The sequence below is a fragment of the Rousettus aegyptiacus genome, unplaced genomic scaffold, assembly GCF_014176215.1.
Source record: "Rousettus aegyptiacus isolate mRouAeg1 unplaced genomic scaffold, mRouAeg1.p scaffold_m13_p_3, whole genome shotgun sequence".
In the NCBI taxonomy this organism is placed as follows: Eukaryota; Metazoa; Chordata; class Mammalia; order Chiroptera; family Pteropodidae; genus Rousettus; species Rousettus aegyptiacus.
In genome coordinates this window covers 15,525,255-15,547,086 of record NW_023416306.1, presented here as the reverse complement: position 1 = coordinate 15,547,086, position 21,832 = coordinate 15,525,255, and positions in this window count along the sequence as shown.

Below are 21,832 nucleotides of genomic sequence, written 5' to 3'. Positions count from 1 at the left end.
TTCATTAACTCATAAAATTATTGACTATCATGTGCCAAAATCTTTATTAGGAGAACTAAGGAAGAAAAAGATGTAAAAATAAAAAGGGTTTTCTGCATTCATTTTTTAATATGCATATTTTATGTATTTCATATGGATCAATTGACAATAAATTATGTGCATATACAAATCATTTCAAAAAGTGATGAGTGCTCAGATACATCATTTTTACTGCAGATACCCTTAAATGTGATATAGATTTATAAAATTCCAATCATAAAAAGATATAAATGTGTGTGTGTAAAATCTAAGTGGATGTAAATTGTAACTAAAGCCTTTAAAAATTATAGAACACCACATTAGATTCGGGACAGTTAAGCAAGGACATCCAACTGTTGTAAAGAAGAACTTTAACTCATTCATGCGGCATATGTTTGGAGGATCCCTACCAAGTGCTAAGTCCTGGGAGAGGCAATGGAACATATAGGTTATTTCTGAGTTTATTTATCTAGGGACTCTGGTTGAGAGCCCTCTGCTAATCACTACTGTAAATATATGATCTAAGTGCTCGGCACAGAGAGTCCATGTTCCAACTTTCTGACTGAGTAACCACCATGACCAATTTCTGTGCAGAGCCATCAGGAAATAACTACTATTCAGCTTCACATTTCTTTGTTGAGCTTGATGCCTGCACAATAGGAGGATTATATAAGGAAGTAAGAAATAAGTTGACAACAGTTAACTTAAACATGTTGTTTTCAGAGTGGAGCAACCTGCATGAGGAGAGAGTCATGGCAAGTGTCCACAGAATCCAGTAAAAAAGATTTAGGGTGTGGATCTGACATTCTCTGACACTTTTAGCTTCTCACCATTGACCAAAGTCTTTCGACAGCATTTTCTTGGTGCACACAATGTAGAGAGGCTTGCATTTGGCACAGATGTTGGAAAAAATAGGAGAGAGTCAGAGATTCTTCCAGACACAACTCAGAGGGCACCATTCATATAAACTGCAGAATAAATGACATCCTTTATCATGCAGTGCACAAACTCTAAAATTGTGTAAGATGAAACTAAGAAATATTTCCCTCTTCCACACTCATATATTAAGAACATGAATTAATACAGTGAAAATACAAGGCTGTGTGCAAAGAAGACATTGATGAAAGAAAGTAGCAAATTGTATAGCTAAGTGTTAGAGGAATAGTTGATGGATTCATATTTGTCAGGCCCAGATTTGAATCCAGTCTGCAGAACAATTAGGAATCCATGATGCTGGCTGATGGAAAAACAAACCTGATTAGATGATGAGATTGAGATTAGAAACTTGGGTTTAAGATTTGTCTAGAGAAATTTGACAGCTGAGAAGCATGAGATGAAGTAATTTCTCTCATGGAAATAAAGCATAGAACTAGAATAGAAACAAAAAGGGGTACAGGAATAGATCATGCAAAACCCCCTATTAGGGAGAAGGGTTTAGAGTAAAAGGACCTAGAAAAGGAGCTAAAAGCTTATATTTTCATCCTTTGGACAACATTGTTTAGTGTCATTTAGTGAATCTCAGTGGCATATTTCAGACCACAAGGACTCTGTGGGTTTGAGAATCTTTGTTTGTCAAAGTCTGGTTTGCCTTATAAGGGCACAAATTGTCATTTTTTACAGATTCCAACCTTCTGTTCTTCAAGATATGCCTCAAGTGCATTCATCAGTTCCATCAAGGATGCTTCCTGGTGGTAAGAGAATCGAAAATCCCACAAAGTCTTCAGATTTTTTTTTAAGATACTGGCTATTTAGATAGTAAAGCAGTTTAAATTACCCACTGTTTCACATACAGGGGAAGCTTAGATTCAAGAAACATTCTAGAAATACAATAGAGTGGTGGAAATTAATGAGATTCCTTCCATTCAGTAGGAATGTAATCCAGCCCTGACCATGCAGTAGTGTTAGGGGCTGGAATACCATGGGGCAAAAGGCTGACACAATTCTTACCCCGTGAATTTACATAAAGTACGTGATAAATTCTGTGAACGGGAATTAAAATGGAATAATAGGAGCCCACTATTTACATAAGGTATTAAGGTAAGGCCATTCTGCAGAGATACCATTTTAGCTGAGGCCTGAAAGATGAAAAAGTACAGCATTATGAGGAAGCTGCAGAAAGAACATTTCAAGCAAAGAGAAATATACAAAAGCTCAGGGGTTGGGGTGGGGGGAGCTGAACAAGTTTATGGAGCTGGCTGGATGAAGTAAAGTAGTAGAGAGAATTAAAGTGGGAGGAATCAGGGACCAGATTATTGCCTTGTGTGGAGAATGGATTACAAGTGGACAACAGCAGACCTGGAAACTACCATGGGATGACTATCAGAGCTATCCAGGAGCTGCTGGACTAAGACAATGTGGCTGAGAGAGAAAGAGAGAGAGAGAGAGAGAGAGAGAGAGAGAGAGAGAGAGAGAATTTATAGGATTTTTTTTTTTTTTTTTTTTTTATGATCGGTATGTAGAGCCAAAGAGAGGGCAGCATCAGGGATGTCTCCCCAGGTTTTTTGGTTGGGAAACAAGGTTAACGATGGAGCCATTTGCTGAGATAAAGAGGACAAGAGGGAAGCATCATATTTGAGGAGGAAAATCCACAATTTATATGTGTTAAATCTGAGATATCTGTGAATGATATAGTTGAAGATAAAACTAGCAAAATTTAAGAGTGAAAGGGGATCCTTTTCCCTGTGGTAAGAAAATTGATAGGACTCTCAACAAGGTAAACAAAAATGTGATCCGGTCACCTGTTAGTTTAGCCTGTCTATGGCCCCAGTTTACCTCCTGGATAAGGATCTTGATTCTTAGCCTAGTATTTAAGGCTCTCTGTGATGTGTCGCCCACCATGAGCTCTACTTATCCTATTTTCCAACACTGCAGACAGTTCCCCCTCCCCCCTTTTTTTTAAATAAAGCATTTATTTCTGAAAACATACACTGTTTTTTTCTTCCTTCTCATGTACATGTCATCTAAATGGAGTGATGCTAGTGAGAAAGAAGACAGTGAAAAAAAAAGAAAATATTACCTTATTCTGATCCATGAATCACTGACTTATGCCCCATGGCTGTTGTAATAGGGATGATTTTGAAAAGTACAAAATAAACAATTGCTAAGCTCCTGGTTTCTTTTCCATTTTTTGCTGTCAGCTGACAAGCTCACTACTCTAAGTAGCTTGGAAGGGTGAAGAATTGGCAACTACCTAAGAAAACTGCCAGAATGCTAAACGCTTAGACCTTTGCAAAGAAATAGAGGTGGAATTATCGATAGTAAGAGAAATATAGAAACTATGTGTCTCCAGGAAAATGACCTCTAAAACCCACTGGCTGATTTCCCCTGCAACATTCAGGGCAGGTACTTGGTTCTCTAAGGAGAATCAATGACAAGAGAAGTACAACCTTCTTTCTCAGAGAACTCACGGCCTTTAGAAGAGATACATGAAGTACAGCAGAATACAAGGGTGGAAGCTATCAGACTCAGAAAGCCAGGATACATAAATTACTGTTGGAAGTAAGATGACAGAGAGGGAACTTCCAGCTGAGAATAATATGGACGTTACTTGAATTGGGCATTAAAGAATGGATATAATTTAGAAAACATGGAAAGAGAAGGGAATTTCAGTAAGTAGAATGGAACAGATGCTGCAAGATCAAGGTGTGTCTGCCAAACTAAAAGTAGTTCACTGTGCATGAAAAAAAAAAAAAAATCCCAAGTAGGAGGTAAGGCTGAACAAATAGGTTGAGTCTAGAAGTTGAAAAAACTTGTTGGTTGCTTCTAAACTATCCATCCACCATCCTCCACATTTCTAAGCCTTAAAGATTTAATGGGATTAGCTCCATTCCCAGTTTATGGGGGTCGTTTCTATTAGATTAAACCTCTCAGTGTATCCTATTCCCATATTCAGAATGATTAGTTTGGAGATGTTAGATGATGAGAGTTAAAAAATATACTCTTCTATTGGTTTTATGCAAGAAAACCTCTTTGTCTTCAATATAGAATGTGGGATAATGCTCTCCATGTGGACAAAGGCACCTGACAGTCATCTTGGGGCCAGAGGGTAAGCAAGTAAGTAAGTAAGTAAGTAAGTAAGCAAGCAAGTAAGTAAATGCAAGCAAGCAAGCTGGCACTAAGAAAATAAGGCTGAAGAATGAGGAGGGGGAAAAAATTGTGTTCTAACATTTTCTTTGAACCAGTGGATTAAGCTTCATATGAGAGCAGTGCTGTTCTGGACTTTTCTGTTACATGAGCCAATAAATCCCTTTTATGGTTTAAACCAGTTCTGCTTGAGTTCGCTATTACTTGCCATTCAAAGCATCTTGACACAGTAACTTTGGAAGGCACATTAAGGCTTTGGTTGGCAACTGGGATCTGCTGAAGTGTGTGGCCCCAAGAATGTCACAATATGGAAAGTAATCCTCATGGTACTGGACAATGCAGAATACCATTAAATCAAGGTAGTCCAAAAACAGAGGCCATGGAAGTTGGCCAGTCTTTTAAATTGAGATTAGTCTTAGTTTGTTCTCCTTCCCTGCCTAGTCACTTGACTTCTGTCTCTGTCTCCCAGAAGAGGAAAGAAAGTAATTCTACTTAAATCGTTCCTTGAAAAGAGCCACCTCCCCTGGGCTTGGAGCCTGACACCATTTTTTCTCTCTTCCACTGACGCCATAGATGTATCCGTTTCTCTTTGGATATTTAATGTAAACCAGATAAGCCACAAACTTATAATAACTTCAGTCGATTTCAATTCTAAGGCAAGTTGAATCATTGGGGCCAATGCTCCAAATACAAGATACTGTGATTTCACCCATGGTGAGACTGCTTAGGGAATTGCCTTCCTAAACTTTCTTTCCAGTGTTTAGATTATGGCATGCAGTCCAGGGGTACATTATGAGTGATCCTCTTGAACTGTGTCAGAAAGGCCTCATAAATCACATTCAAGAAAATATATTTAACTTCCATGTACATATATATGAAACTTAAGAACTTAAACAAGTGGAATGAATTCTGAACTGTCAGTTCATAGCAGTAACTTTCTTTTTCAATTTAGCTATTGCAATTTGGGGTGAGAAAGCTCTAATGGAAATAGCATGTTTTTAGAAAAACCAGAGGGTCTGCCTGCCTTCTGAAATACTTTATATAAAACAATACTTAATTTTGGGATTTAAAAAAGCTTAGGTTATGGCCCAAGGTATTTGTGGGATCCCAATAGATCTCAGCTGATAAACCTTAGTATTTTCATCTGTGAAATGGGTTTGATCTTTCCATTTCATGTTATAAGCATAGAAGGGAAAGTATTCCTGAATGACTATAATGATATTTATAATTAACTGTGCTCCTAATTCATGTCAGATGCTGTATTTTAGACATTAGTAGTCATAATATTTACATATCGGGCATTAAGCATCAACATGTATGAACATACTTAATATACCATTCAAATAATAAAGATTCTAGTATTACTACCATTTTATAGATGAAAAAAATTGAGGCACATAAATGTGAAAAATCTGTCCAGGATCATACAGGTAACATATGGCAGAGTAAAGAATCAAAAGAAAACAGTCTACTCTTCATGTCATATTACTTTTACTTTTCCTGAGGGCACTGAGAGCGAGGTATGGTGAATACCATTTTTCAAATGAGAAAATAAGGCTTTCAGAACATATCTAACTTTCATAAGGTCACACAGGTAATCAATAAAAGAGCCTAGACTTAAAACTTAACTCCATATTTTTTTATCTTTTAATTCCCATAGTATTTTTCTTATGCACTCTCTCTCTCCATTTCAAAGCTTTCCATTCCATATTTTCTTCAAATTACATTTTTACTATTCTCCTGAGCTAGTCTTGAGTGACATACAAGTCATATCGAATATTAGGTAAATCAAAGATCACTAGATTTAGTGTGAACTCATGCTACTTTTAAGGAAATTGTTGAAAGAACTTCATGTACACACATGTGATTTTAACTCAGTTGTATAATTTAAAAACATAATTGGTAATTATGTTTTGAAGTTTCCTATGCTTTTTGGTTTACCACATTCATAACAAATTAATGTCTTAAACTCATTAACACATTATCATGTTCCCTGAAAACAGGGAATGTTTACTGATTATAAACTCAGGTTTAATCAGGATTAGGATTTCTGGGTTCTCATTCTTTATTATTGGTAAATTGTGCAATCATAGAGAAATACTCTGTTGTATTTTATAGTCAGGTTTGGCAGAATCCACTAAAGTTCTTTTTTTCTTAGACAAAAAGTGTAGAATAATAGTCAGGAATTTTAGTTTTTGTCTAAATGGTTGTCATCTCGACCAATTTTCACAATATATTCCTATAAAAGTTGTTCAACAGGCAAGGTGTTACAGCTATAAGACATGATTTGACTATACTAGCTCAAAACAAATGTTAGTATTATGACATTACCAAAAATACAGACTATAAAGTCACCATTATTAGAATGAAGACAAGTTATATAGAAAGCGATTGGGTACAGAATCATCAGAATTAGAAAAAATGCTTTATGAAAGTCCTGTGCATGAGATGTTCACATAAATATTGCATTTTGCAGCTTACAAAGATCTTTCAGGTCTCTCATACAGCATAATACACACAACCACTCTGTTAGGAAGGCATTCTTTTTAAAATATCCCCCAAACGAGAACATGATAGAATTCCTCTGACTCCAGAATCCAAGTAGAGAAAGGGTTAAAATCCCAAGGGCTTTTATTCTGTCAGCTCTGGGGCTAGAATCCACTGAGCCCCCACTGGTTTTGGTTTTTCTTCATTTTCATCCCCTTCTTTTCTTTTACAGTTTTCTTGGCCACATTCATGGGAAATGACTCCAATTAAAACTTTGTGAGGCCAAGGCTGGTTAATGTATCACTGACCACAGATTCTCCAGGATGTGGCCAAACTTTGGTTCCTCAGTTGTTTGCCATCTGCCCCCATCCTGTCTAGTGCCCCTAAGGACCTTTTATTGCCAGGACTCAGGGCTAGTCTCCTTGAGTGGCCTTGGCCTCCATATTTGGAAATCGGACATTTAGCCCATGTCCCCAGCTGGGGCCACTTTTGTGCCCTGCTTCTGTATGAATACTTAAATAATACAAAACCCTTTCACTTTCTCCATCTTCCTTTCTACCTTCCTTAGATACAAGGCTTATCTACAAGCTCCTTATGTTTTTCTGCCTCAAGTTAATATCTTGGATCTAGGGCAGAGCAAACATTAATTCAGCCTTTACTTTATCATTGTCATTTTTTTTTTTGAAGTCTTGCACCCTGACATTTTGGTTCTCTTAAGACCCTGAGCTCTACCAATCTATTGTACTATGCTGGTTATACCCTTTGATTCACTTAGATTACAAAAAAAAAAAAAAAAAAATGCCACTTTCTTAGTATCCACTGTGTATTATGATAGCATTTTTATGAGACAGAGAGAGATTTTATATATGACTCCACTCTTTGAGCTGCTCAATTATATCTATATCCCTATTTATGCCATAACTACCTATCTAGAGAGAAACAGGATGGAACCCAGGTCTGTTCGATGCCAAAGGTAGCACTCTTTCAACCACTTATGGTAGTACTTAAGTAAGCTAGGATTTGAAATATGGTGAGCCAAAGTCTTCTAGTTGCTTCTCAATATTTATTCTGCTAAAGTTCTCTTTAGTCAAGACAATAATTTTAGAGCCATAGTTAAGATTTCTACTTCTGGTTCCAATATCTGTCAACTTGGCCAATTTTTATAGTCCCATTCCCAGTAACGTTGAACCACAATTTTCAGCTGAGTACATTGCCACCCACTTATAAGATTACATTTCCCATTCTCCTTACTCTTATGCAACTAGGTGTCATCGTGTAAGGACATTCTGGCTAAAGAGATGTAAGCTGAAGGAGTATGCAGAAGATACTTCCAAGAAGTCTTCTTAAAGGGGAAGCTGAATTCATTCTCTCTCTCTCTCTCTCTCTCTCTCTCTCTCTCTCTCTCTCTCTCTCTCTCTCTGTCTCTCTCGCTCTCTCGTTCTCACTCTCATTCTCACTCTTTTTTCCCCCCTTCCTGATGCTTGGAGCAAGGTTTCAGTGGAAGCCACTGTAGCTGCCAATTTGACTCATAAGAATCAAGTACACACTTAAAGGGTGATGGAGTGAAGAGGTGAAAGGACCTGTGTCAGTGACGTAGAGCCACCGTATAAAATTCAAACCTCTTTCCCCCAATAAGCTGTGTAATATAGGAGAGTTAATCTTTTATCTTATTTTAAAGTATTATTATTTATTCCCCTGATATATGACTGAACTCAATCCCAACTAATATCGATGGATAGATCTTTAAAAAGGGATAGTTATATCTTGAAAAAAAAGTAAAGGCTATTGACGTGAATAGAGATGATCAAATGTTGCTATTGTAGATTATGTGTAGTAAAGAGAAAAAATTCAGAAATATAGATACAGGATGTATTTCCTCTTCTATCTACCTTCAAACAATTTACATATTATATTCTCTTAGTCCTTCCAGTCCTATCAGAAAGGACAAAGCCTGTGATCAAATCCAAGAATCTATACTTGCTAAGTGTTTGACATTGAGTAAATTCATTTGTCTCTCAAAGCCTTATTTCTACATCAATAAAATGGTTTATGAGTTATTAATAAATTATGACATGCAGTGTTTATCACAGTACCTGGAAGAGAGAAGGCACGTAAGTAGTAGGAATTCCCATAGCATCAGACACTCTCTTCGATTCTCGGAACTTCATTTCTGGCTAGCCTTAAAGGAGCTAGTTGAATGTACCCTGCTGAGAAAATCTGTCCCCCATACTCTCACTCTGTTCCCTCCCTCTTTGGACACATAAAGATATAAGTTCCAGTGATTTCACTAAGATTCCATTAGCATTAAATGGATGCACATGACCCAAGAGAATTGAGCTGTTGCATTAGAGACCTTGTCAGGAAGAGCTTTTGTCTTAGGAGTTTGTAAATATTTATATTTTCAAACTACTATGAGAGGAACAACAGTCATTCCACATGAATGGATTACGTTAAATGTACCCAAAGTCCATAATTCAAGCTGTCAAATGTGAGGAAATACCAGACTTAAGACTGACATTCCTATCCACTCAGAATAAATAAGGACTTTGGGCAGAGCTCTCTAACACAACGGCTCACAGACATATGGAAGACGTTACTAGAGAAGATGACTGAAGAGAAGGAAAAACACACTAAATGAATTCAAGAAATACCTAGTCTTTCTTCCAGAGAAGGATAGGATTGGGGCTTCAGGGAGAAGATTCTTGGCCTAGAAGCAAGGAAATGGGATTAACATTAAACTAAGAATGAGGGGTGGCACGTGGAGGCTTTTCCTGTTCCTAAGAAATTTGTCTGTTTTTCATTTATTGTTTTGGGGGTCTAGTGATATGACACCAACATAGGAATCAAAATGTGGGTCTGGACAGGCTGGGCAAAGGGTAGGGGATTTATTTACTGTGGAAGTTCTGTATTAAGAGCATGGTAGAGTTTCCTAGCCCATAGAACACAGGTGGAAGCTGTGTTTATTGAACAGAAAAAAACGCATTTCGGGGAGAGATTGACCAGTGGGTCATATAAATCTGATTCAATCCTGTATGCGTGTACTAGACACCTCTTTTGTGTCAGACATGGGCAACGAAGCTTGAGAAACAATCTGATGTAGTGGAAAGGGCTTTAGCTTCTAGTCCTTACTCGAGGCTTCGCAGGAGGAGGCAAATCACTTCCCTTTCTGAGCATCAGCTCAAATGTCAGTTTTTTCATTTTAATGACTAAATACTAACTTAGATGATTTGGCTGCGGTATAAGAATAAAGGCTTGCTAAAGCTGTCTGTTTCACTCTTCAGTCTAGGCTTTGAGAGAGCTCCAGGTGTGGTATTATTCATTACTATTTACTAATATTTGGTGCCCTTCTCTGTGGTACCCCTACCTGTGACAGGGTATTACACTTTACACTTTTAACTCAGGCATGGTCGAAATACTTGTTTATCCAGTGTGATATAAGAACAAGTGCCATGTGTCTGAGCAGAAGCTTTGAGAGCCAGTGAGATGTTCACTAAAACTCTGTGTGTGTGTGTGTGTGTGTGTGTGTGTGTGTGTGTGTGTATCTGTGAAAGAGAGTGTGTGTGTCCCATTGCCTGATGATCAACAATGGTCCAAATAGAGGCTAATCTACAAGTCTGAGCCCCGGGATGTGGGAGGTCAGGGAGACGACATGAAGTTGTGCTATTACTTCACCGGTCATAGACAAACAGCATAAGTGAGAAATAAATACTTATGGCTTTACATCATTAAAATTTAGGGACCATTACTGCAGCAAACCTATCCACATTGATTGATACTGACAAGATAAAGAAAAACTCTAGTCTGCAAAGTTCATATTCTTGCTTTAGAATGTCCTAAGTCACAGTGTGCTATGTCGCACTGGTCTTGGCAGAAAAAAAAGAAAGAACACATTCTTAGTGTTCATGGCCTTTCAGTAGATTGGCTCCAATGAGTCAAAAAATGCAGACAGAGCTCTATATCCGAGAAATTGGTTTACTCACTTCTCCTCTACGAGAAAAGGGAGTAAAGTTAGGCTAAATGACAAAGTGTGTTATGTTAGTGGAGTCTCCTGAAAAAGGGAATGTAATGACTGTTCCCCCTGACAGCATTGAAAACTTTTTGAAGAAAGAGGAGACATGCCGAGATCTCTTTCTGAAATCTCTCTCCTGGTGCACTTTGGAAGATGGACTAGAGTAAATGTAAGTGCCGTCAGGCTGACCTGTAAGAGGGAAAAGAGTAATAAGGACAAACAAGTAAAGAGGAAGGTAGTCTTAACAAAGAAATTGCAATAAAGATGAAGAGAAAAAATGCAAATACAAGAAGTCTTTTATAGACAAAATTGTCAGTGAGAATTTAAATGTATGGAGAAAATAAAGCCAAAGACAAGAATGACAAGATAATGGTTGTGTCATTCATAGAAAAAACTGCACAAGGGAAATCAGTTTAAAATGTTGAGTAAGGCATTTAGTTTTATTTCTTTTTTTTTCCTTGTGCTCTTGTACAGAATATCAGTGGTCACATGGTTCTGCTTTTTTGGAACCATGTTCTAACACTGACCGCTAAGCAAGATACATCATTCAACTGGTCAGTTGTGGCCCTTAGTAAATTTATGTGAGGTTTACTGGAAAGCCATATTGTTTATGGTTCGTGGGAGGTATTCATGGCAAGTAAACAAAGCAGAATTTTGACCACAGTTGGGTACCGTGAGACAGGAGACAGCTGGGCAGATTGCCAGGAGGACAGCCTGAGGGATTCTACAGACGTGGGTTCAAATTCCAGCTTCACCACTTTCTAGATGTTTGGTTTGGAGTAAGTTACTTAAAACTGTCAAGTCTCAGTTTTCTCACCTATAAAATGGGGTATAATAATATGTACTTCAAAGGATTGTTGTAAAGGTCCCAGGACTTAATCACTGTAATGTGGCCAAAACATAGTAGGTATTCCATAAATGCTGTTTCCTTTTTCTTTCCCACATGCCACTTAAATGATGTGGAATGAGACTCTCTGAAGGACACCATTGAATGATATGTTTGTTATTGGTCAACTTACCCTTTCATTTTGGGTCCAAAAACAATCTTTCATGGTAAATCAAAGGGATTTTGCCATCAAAGAAAAGAAAGGGACCAAACATTTTTGGTTTATTACCCACTGAAAATAGCTTAAGCCAGAAGGACATTTTGCCTGGAGGGGAGATGACTTTGATTGGTGTGTATGTACAGAGTATGAATTGAATGGAGGGAAGGGGAGGGGGAAGCAGTGGTCACCATTTCCAAATATCAGATGGTCTTCTCTGAGGAAAAATTAAGTGATGTGCTTTGTGGTCCAGACAAGAGAACTCTGGCTAGTAGGTCAAAGTTACCATGAGGTATTTCTCAGTTCAAGTCACTGCAGCTAATGGCCTCACAATGACTTTTTGGAGGCAATAAGTGTTCTGTTACTAGATGTATGGAAGGTGACATTGGGTGAACACTGGACAATTAAGCAAGAAGTAGAAATTCTCACACTTGGTGGGAAGTTGGGTTAGATGCAATTCAAGGCATCAGATGTGTAATGAGGATCTAGTACATATAAGGTGCTGACTATAATCTGGGAGAGAAACAGATTAAAAGGAGACAGTGTCTTTCCTCTTAAGCATAGACAACCAACTCTAAATTCTTCGATTCTAGGATAGACTTAGTGACTCAGTCTTCCCTAAAGGTGAGTCAGTTCATTGAATTACAGACTAGATATTATAAACTGTAAACTCTGTGTACTATTTTTGTAGACTTTTAATGGAGGTGCATCCTAAAGTTCAATCACAAAATTAAAGAAAAGAAAAGCAAGTTAATAAATTATGTCAAGGTATATCTAATTGAAAAGTGGAAATGTTATGCCAGAAAGGACTTAGAGATTATAAAATTGGTTTCTAGGTTTAATTTGGACAATAACTAGCTCTACAATTTCTTTAGTTCATTTCCCTTCTCTGAGCCTCAGCGTTTCCATATGTACTATGATTGAATTTAGTAATTTCCATGTTTACCTTCTGCACCAATATGCTATAGTGATGTTAATTGTATAATAAATATGTGTTAAACATATACTGTAAGACAGATACCATCTGAAGAAACGGAGTAAAGAAAATAAAAAGATGTAGAAGCTGCGCTACAAGAATTTATGTCTTATAGACAAAGCAGCTAATAAACACATAAAGCAAGTTAGGAAGTCTTGTATATTCTAGGTTCTCTAGAAATTAAAATGAGAAAACAAATGTTTTTGCCTTGAGGAACTGAGGAATATTTTTTAATGAAGTTGTAATAAGATTTCATGTTCCAGAATGATGTCAAAAATTAAGGTGACTCTTGATCATGCAGATTCTTGCATGGGCTTTACCTAGAACTATTTTAGGTACATATGCTATAGAGAAGATATATAAAAGCCAGTAAATAAGTGAGTTACCACTACAGTCTACATACTGTGCTAAGCACTTTACATAAACTAATTCACTCAGTGAAAGTGGCATTTAAGAAAAGAGTCGAAGAAGTTTCAAAGGTTAGCGATAGCATGAACATGGGAATAATGTGACCGGAGATAACAAAATAACAACATGGGCAGTAAAATCAGCCTCTAAATTACAGGTCTCTGTGACTCTAAAGATTAAATAATAGAATTCTAGTCAAGAAGAGCAAAATTTCTGATTTCAAATCTTAGTAGGATCACTTCAAGTTTAGGACAGATTTTAATTTTTGAGCTATGAGAATTTGAAAAAAGTGACTTTCCCTCTCTGAGCTCCAGTTTTCTCATCTGTAAAATGGGCATCACAATATCTAACTCATTGAGTTCCTGGGATGATTTAATTAAATGCTGATTGTAAAGAACCTGGCAAGGAGCCAGTCACAGAGTTAGAGCTCTATAAGTATTTTTTCACCCTCTTGAAACCTGCTGGCATTAAAGTGGAAAGAAGCAGTGAATGTTTTGCTTTGAATAACTCACTACATTGTGCAAATGTTTCTGAAAGCCACCATCCACCTATTTGCATTGTCACAGCATATGTTCAAGTCCGTGCTCAAGTATCAACATAGCTATGCTTCATTTAAACTTAGAACTGCCAGGAATATTTTTCTTTTTCCTGTTGGCCCAAGGACTAAAGTGATACAAATCAGATCTTACCACCCCCTTACATACTCTTACCTGTGGATATCTATTTTGTGGATTTAAAAAATACATCTACTGTCAATGAAGTGTAGAATTTTTACAATTTTATTTTGTAGATAAAAAAAGGAAATATAAAATTGGCATGCAATTAAATTATCATATGAAAATCAATCTTATAGTAGGACGAGTAGATGAACCTGATTTATAGGCTGCTGATAGACCACGTTTTCAGACATAAATTTAAGTTCTTGATTCAAGATGTACTTTCAGATACATCTTTGAAATTAGGAACTTTACCTAAAGATGGTTCAAATAAAACTGACTGAAGGACCTGGGAAGTAGTGTTTATAAAATTTTGCTTGGGTCCAAATATCACAATACCTATCATGTATTGAGAGGCTCTGTATTCTGGGCACTAAGAAACAAATTTCATATCTCATCTAATTTAAGGCTTATAGTTCTGTGAAATGGGAACTTTATCCTTTTATATAGGAAACCGAGGCTTTTTATATCTATGTTATATAAGGAAACAGGCTTATTCTGGTGAATTTTTCTCAGGATCACAGGACTCCTAACCTTCAAAATCAGCAAACTTTGAAAATCCTTTACTCCTATGTTTCTTCTTTTGTATAACACTACTCCATATTTTTAATCAAACAGGTTTTGTTAAGAGAAATTCAAAGCATAGATTAGTTGTTTATATCATATAATTTAGAAAACTTTGTTTTGGGAGAGAATTTTCAGAGTGTTATTGAATCATTTTTATAGAGGAATGAAAGCTTTTAAATATGAAAGTTGTCTAAATCAAGAGCTAAATTTCAAGTCATCATTCCCTGTTTTAGTATAACACCTTAAGAAGACTTGTTACAAATGCAATACCAGCATTTTCTATGCCTTTAATTCCTTTTGATGTGGAAAGGTAGACAGATGAGACAAGAGAAATAAGGATGCTCAAATCCGAGTGGCTTCCAGGGACAGAGGGGTAGAATGGAAAGACAGCAAAGAAAGAGGTCCTTGATTGGCAGGTAATTTATTTGTAAAGATCTTAGGCAAGTTGCATTTCCCTCTCTCAGATGAAAAAGAGGTGATATTTGCCTCTCTGGCATCCAGCCCTCACTTAAAATTCTCATACTTTCTCTAAGATTAAATGCATGTTTTTTGTTTCCTTATGTTGGAAGCACTTTGGACTGACCATTGGGAATCGCTCATCTGATTAGATTCCTTCCTGTTGTAAACACTAGAAACACAGAGGTACAACTGTCTTTAAATATCACCTAGTCCTATTCTTTAATGATCATATGAAAGGCACCAAGAATCATGAAAGCCAAGCTTTGGCTTGCCAAAGTCACACGTCAATTCAGTGCAGAGCAGGGGGCCAGACCCAGGCCCCTCTACCCTAGTCCAGTGACCTGCATTGCCTTCAGCCTGATTAAATCTGATGTAAGACCTCACGGGGAGATGATGTTTTGTTGTTTTCTTCTATTATGTTAGCCCGGAGCATATAAGGTTTTTCTTTCTCCATAACAAGAAATAATCTTTCTTCTTAAAAAATAATTGAAATGAAAAAGGCAAAGCAATCACACTGTATCTGCAGATATTGGCATTTCAGAACACTGAGTACATAATAAAATAATCCTTAAGGAAATTAGTTATTGTCTAAGCACACTGGCTGTTTTGACTTCCTCAAATGCACTCTCACTAATATTAATATTGTATTGAAAGATAGTCATGGTCTTCTTTCTTCAGTCTACATTATTACATCTGAAGAGAAATGAAATATTTTAATATTACAAAGTAGCTTTATTTTATAGAAGTGTAATGGCCAAAATCATGGAGGTGAGATTCCAGTTCTGCAATTTACCTGGAATTATGTTTGCCTGGAGACCCTGGCTTTCTGGGAGACAGTCAGGAGCATTGTATGATAAAGGGTTCTAAAATCATGTCACATCACATCAGGTTTGTATAAAGTCAGAAGCCAGGGCAAAGTGGGGAGAAGTAGAATGTACTGTACTGATTGCTTACTATGGAGAAGACTTCATGTGGTTTGCTTCATTTATTCCCAACAATAACCCTGTGATGTAGCTATTGCTGTCTATTATTTTAAAATGAGAAAGCTGGGTTCATTGATATTCAGTAGATAGCTCAAGGTCATTAGTGTGCAAGTAGAAGACTAGGTTTTAGGAATCCAAGACTTTCTAAATTCAAAGACTGTGCTTTATTTGGTTGTTTATATTATTTCTTGTAAAGGCACAGGGGATATTTATGCTGAATGATTGAAACTCTATTTAGAGATGGTAGGGGCAAATGCTTTTTGTCTCCAAGACTCAAGATCATTTTAGAAAAGGAAGAACAGATTTTCCCCCCTTATATTCTCAGAATGCTGAGAGTGAAATACAGATAGATATAACAGAAGACATACTTTTAAGAGAATAGAGGCCATTCTCATGATAAGAGATGTATGATGTTGGTCTTTCTCAAAAATTTCATGCTTTCCATAATAAGTGTGATGAAGGAGCTAACCAATGACTTCACAAAAATACAAAAAAGACTGAAGTCTTTTGGGATTTTGGACTAAGAAATCTCTTAGAAGATGTCAAACTCTACATTTCTATGATTTATCATTTGATCTGTAGTACTTTGGTTAACATAGAAGGTGCATACAATTTCTATAATTTTAGGTTCCTAAGTTTTGTCCAAATGCATATTTTTGCAAGGAAAAAATCCTCAGCAGTGTTATATTATGGCTTTTGGCTGAAATCTCATGCCTAAAATGTGCAACTGAAATATGGCTTCATGGAAGAGCTCCAAGTTTTTCAGAATTATGTACTGTTTGAGAAGGGTCAGCCGCAGAGCTGCACATCTCTGCAGTGTCTTCAAACACTCTGAACTGCTGAGCTCTGCAAAACTAATTTGGAAACCTTCGGAATGGGAGGTCCTTTTGGCTTCCTGTCTTCAAGCTGCTATCCAGCAGAATAAGAACCAGAAAACAATACGCACTCATTCAAAGCCACCAGGTTGGAAACTTACTAGCATTAGAAGGCAAGCCCCTGAGAACTGTCAAATAGGTGAAACTCCTCTTTTGATGCCCTGAAGCCTACATAAAACCACAAAATATTAGAGGTGAAAAGTCTTAGCAATAATTTTTTCAGCCAGGGACTCTAAACTGAGGCTCAGAAAAGGAAAAAAAAATTGTTTAGGAAAACACAGTGACTTTGTTCCAAGATTAGTACTAAAGTCTAAGTTACTTGGCTCATGTGGCGCTTGAGGAATTACAGAATTTCAGGATGAGACAGAACTTCGGAGATCATCACTTCGCCAGCAATATCCCCAACTGGATATTTGTGAGTTTCCATAGAAAAGGGGTTTCCTGATCGAGTAAGTTTATGAATTTGTGCCTACTATATTAATTTCTTAGAGTTCCACAATGCCCATTTTAAAAGTTCTAAGTCTCACAGAAAAGAAACTTATTTAATTTTAATTAAGTATTTTCGAAACTCATTTGACTGCAAAACCATTCCTCTGGCCACTTACTGACGTGCTGGGAAACACTTGGACTTTGCAAAATATAGTTTGGAAGTGCTTTGTTTGATCATTCCCATGGGATTCTTGGTTCCCCAACCAACAAGGACACCACGTAATTGTCCAGCTTTAGTGTTTACAATAATGAGGCACTTACTTGATTGCCTATGTCGCCTTATCAAACTATAAGTTTTTGAGCAGATGATAGTGCTATGTTCCCAGTTCTGTTTCCTGTGCATGAAAATGAGGGCTTAACAATTATGTCATTTTTGCTCCCAAAAGTCCCCTGCCACAGTTTTCAACAATGCCAATCATCAGAATGCCAGTCCTAATATTCAGCTCCAACTGTCTTGCTGCGCGGTCTAGGTCCTCCTCAACACTGACATACTCTCTATGCAGATGACAGTCTTGCAAAGACTTTAAAATGCTGATCATTTCTCTACTTCTGCAGAAGTCTGAACCTCTCCTTGTTAAACATTCCCCGATTCCTTTACTGCTTCTTAGATATAGCATGGTTTCAAGTCTCCTCACCATTCTGGCCACTGATTCCACTTAAAACCATGGGCTTTTATACAAATAGAATAATCTAGGTTTAATTTTTAGCTACTCCATTTGATAAATGTGTGAGATTCTTGAAAAAATGTATGGCATTTATTAATTTTAATTTTTAAATCTAATTTATAAAAGCTATTTATCTCTTATCTAACTTATAAAGTCAACCCCATAGACCTATGATGATAAATAAATAAATAAATGAGAGTGTGTGTATGACCTACCATGTAGCAGTTAATATATTTTAGCCCTGGCACTTTTATTCCCAGAATCTTACTAATTTTCAGGAATCTATTCCAAAGCAGCATCATTTAGGCCTATCTTTTGAGCATTTGCTTAAATAAGTAAAAATGGAAGGCAGTATCAAGGGAGGTGATTTGTTCCTCCACTTCTGACAGCTTTCAGAGAACTGAAGTCCAGTTGTTCCTCATGTTACCAAGTTGCAGTCCGACCTCTCTCTCTTCACTTCTGCTCCCCTCACTCCCTCACACGTGTTTCTGAGAGCACTCCCAGTCAAACCACCCACATGCAAATTTCCAACCACAGTCTGCTATTCGGGGTGTTCAACCTGTGACACACAGAAATAACACAAGGGTTTGGGAGGAGGGAGACAAACTGAGATCTTGTTAAAAGGAGCAATGAGCTAGCCAATTTTAGGTAATGATAGCAGTGTGCCTTCGCTTCATACTCTATTGAGGTGGAGAAGTCAGAAGAATATGGGTATTAGGTAGACTCTACGTCATCTGGATTTAATTCAATTTCTATTTGGACTTAGAATTCTTGTCTTCTCTTTAAGAATGTTCAAATTTAATAAAGTTGGGGCTGGAAGAAGATATAAGAATGGAGTGAGCCCTAGCTAGACCAGTCCTATTTTTCCCTCTGGGTCTCAGTTTTTTACCAATACAATGAATTGGTTGAACCAGATAATTTCTGAAGGGTTTACTGGCTCTGGCCTTACCAGGTTCCATTTCTTTTCCAGAACTTCACCGATTATCTTCCTATATGTCCTAAACGAAATTCTGAGTTCTGTTGTGCATATAACAAATAGGGTGCAACTATAACGTGCTAATCCTGTTGCTTGGGGTTGAAGACGTAATAGAGAGCCTGCTAGAAAACACCTAAAACTTCATGCAGATTGCTATCTAAGTGGTTAGACATACAATTAAATAAAAAATTGAAAGGGTAGTGACCAAGTGGAAGTCCATGAGGCAACAGGAACACCATAGTGGGAACTCTGCGCTACAAATCAACACAAAGAAGTTAGGAAAGCCTTCTCATAGAAAATGCCCTTTAAATGGAGGCTTGAAAAATAAGTCACACCAACAGATAACAAAAGAGGTTCCCAATAGATGAAACACATGCGAAATCCTAGAGGCTTCGACTGACTAGTTTGAGCAACCGAAAAAAGGCAATTCTTTCAAAAAGGTTTTGGCTCAGGTGGAAATTGTGAAAATAAACAATGCACATCTGAAAGAAGGGTCACCTTATATTTTGTCACCTAACTTAAATAGTCTATGTCACTATTTGGATATGTGGACAGGCAGACTTGCATCACCTAGAGGCTTTGAGAAATATGAATTCTTGGGCCCCATCCCAAACCCACTGAATCAGAATCTGGTTGGTTGGGGGTTCGGGAATTGGTGTGACAAAACGCTCTCTGGGCAATTCTTACGTACACTAGAGATTAAGAATCACTGTTTTATATCATTTGACAAGTCAAAGCTACCCTTCTGACGTATCTGATTCAAATCTTGGCATTTGAGGTTGCATTCACAAAAACACAGAAAATCAAACATCCAGTCCTGAATATTTGGTATTCAGAAGCCTCGTTCACATCCAGAACCACAAATCCTTCTGCAAAGTCCCTAAAATTTGTGAACAAAACATGAGCTCACTATACTCTAAAATATAGCACTCTAGAGAGCATGATGTTTATAGGATTTGGAAATATCAATTATATAACAAAGACATTTTCCTTTCTGTAACCGGCCAACAATAGCCCTGTTTCTCCATAAATGTCACTAGAGGGATGGGTCGGATATGATTTGGTTGGTGCTGCCATGTGAAATACCTTTCATGTGTCATCTTTAAAAGAAATGGGAAAATTTAGCATCGCCCTAATATCTTAGATTAGCATGCTGAAACCCAGGCCTAGATAAGAAAAAAAACTGCCCTTCATTGCTAAGAGTCACGATAGCACCTCTTTAGGACAATAACGGAAAAGATAAATGATAATGGAAGGAAAAAGACAATTTCCATAGTGCTTTCAGCTGTAACTAAAGCCCAGGTTATAGAAGTAAAGGCTTTTATTGAGAGATCAAAACAGATAATGCATCATAAAACCAACAAGCATCAAGAAGGACAAATGATGTGTGAGGAAGAAAGACCTTCCCTCATAAGAGCCTGTGTTACTATACTTGGAAAAGCCTTGAGATAAAGGCCAATTGGAGCAATAATTTGGTGCATGGGATTATAATATAGAGCCAAATGTTATCGTTTTATTTAAGGCCTGAATTAATGCTTCAATTTTGCTCTTCTTGGTTCATATGACAACTAAATACTTACGGGAAAATAAAAAGCAGGTTCAGTGACTCCTGATAAGGCTCCTAAAAAAGGAAATAGTGAAGCAGGGCTTTTTTAGGTGAGAACATTGGTATCTAGAAAAAAATGAGTGAATTGAGTCTTCATAGTTCCAATCTCTGAACTCAGCTCCAGGCCATCTTAGCATAACTAAACCTACTAAGATGCTTGAAACAATTTCAATGTCTCTTGTTTGGTAGGCACTACTCTCCTGAGAAAGCAGTTTTGGTTCTAAATAGCAAAGATTTTCTTCACCACACACTCATAGATCATTTATTCTTACACCTGTCAGCTGGCCTTATTTTAGAGTGATTGGGTATAGTGGTGGTCTTTCCTAAACTAGATAAAAAGTTTTAAGATGGTACTCACCACGGCATAGATATCTTAGTTTTCTTTAAAGCCTCCAGCATCATGCTTGGAACATAGAAGGCTCTAATTAGTCTTATTTTCTTAACACTAAATCCTGTTCCTGGATCACAGCAGACGAAAATGTATCTGGGTTCCAAGAAAAGGTTTCTAAGAATTAGGTTAAGTTGGAGCTTTGACTCATGTTTACGTGATGTATTCAGATGTGTTTGTGACTAATTCATCCACATTGATGACAGGATTTTATGAAAATGTACTTTGGGATGTTCAGTGATGGTTATTACAGGGACCAAAATACCTGTAGCTGGCCCCTGTATTAAAATTGACTTTTCCCTAGCCACATATAGCATAGTGTGAAGCTGTCAAGTTGCTTTCAGTTAACATTCTTGGGCGATAACTATGTCTACAGATGTTTTGAACAGAATTATTTGATCTAGTAGAGAGAGCACCAGAGTGCTTGCCAAGGTCATCTAGTCTCATCCCAGCTCTCTACTAACTGCCTGAATGAGCTTAGCAAATTTCTCTCCCTCATTGGTCTTTGTTCCATTGATCTGTATAATAAGGTGATAGAAGTTACGTGATCTCTAAGGTCCCTTCAGTTCTAAAGTTTGAAGATTCCTGTTAATTTTGAAATCCCCTATTTTTGGTTTTACCATTTTTACACCTAATTTTTCTGTCTCCTTTAAGGCATAGGAAGCTAAGTGTTATAAATGTAGTGTGATGGATGTTTAAATTTGCCATTAATAAGACTATTCATCAAATACAGGTTGTACTAATATAGCAACTGAAATAGAACAAATGCTAATTTTAATGCCTTATAATAGGGAATGCTGATGGGCTAATGGAGAGGAAGGTACACGAATATGAACTTTCATATGAGATAAAATAGGCTTGTTGTGATAAGTGTGGCATAGATGAAATGAAACGGATGGAGGGTTTAGAAGAGGAGACTGCATTCACCTCATGGAAACCAGGCATGACTTGATGGGAGAAGCAGCATTTTAATTGATGCTTGAAGGATGAGTGTTTTTGTTTATTTCCAAATAGGAGACCTCCTAGAATTATGACTAATACATAGAGTGTGATGAAAATAAGAGGGCTTAAAACTTGAAATGAA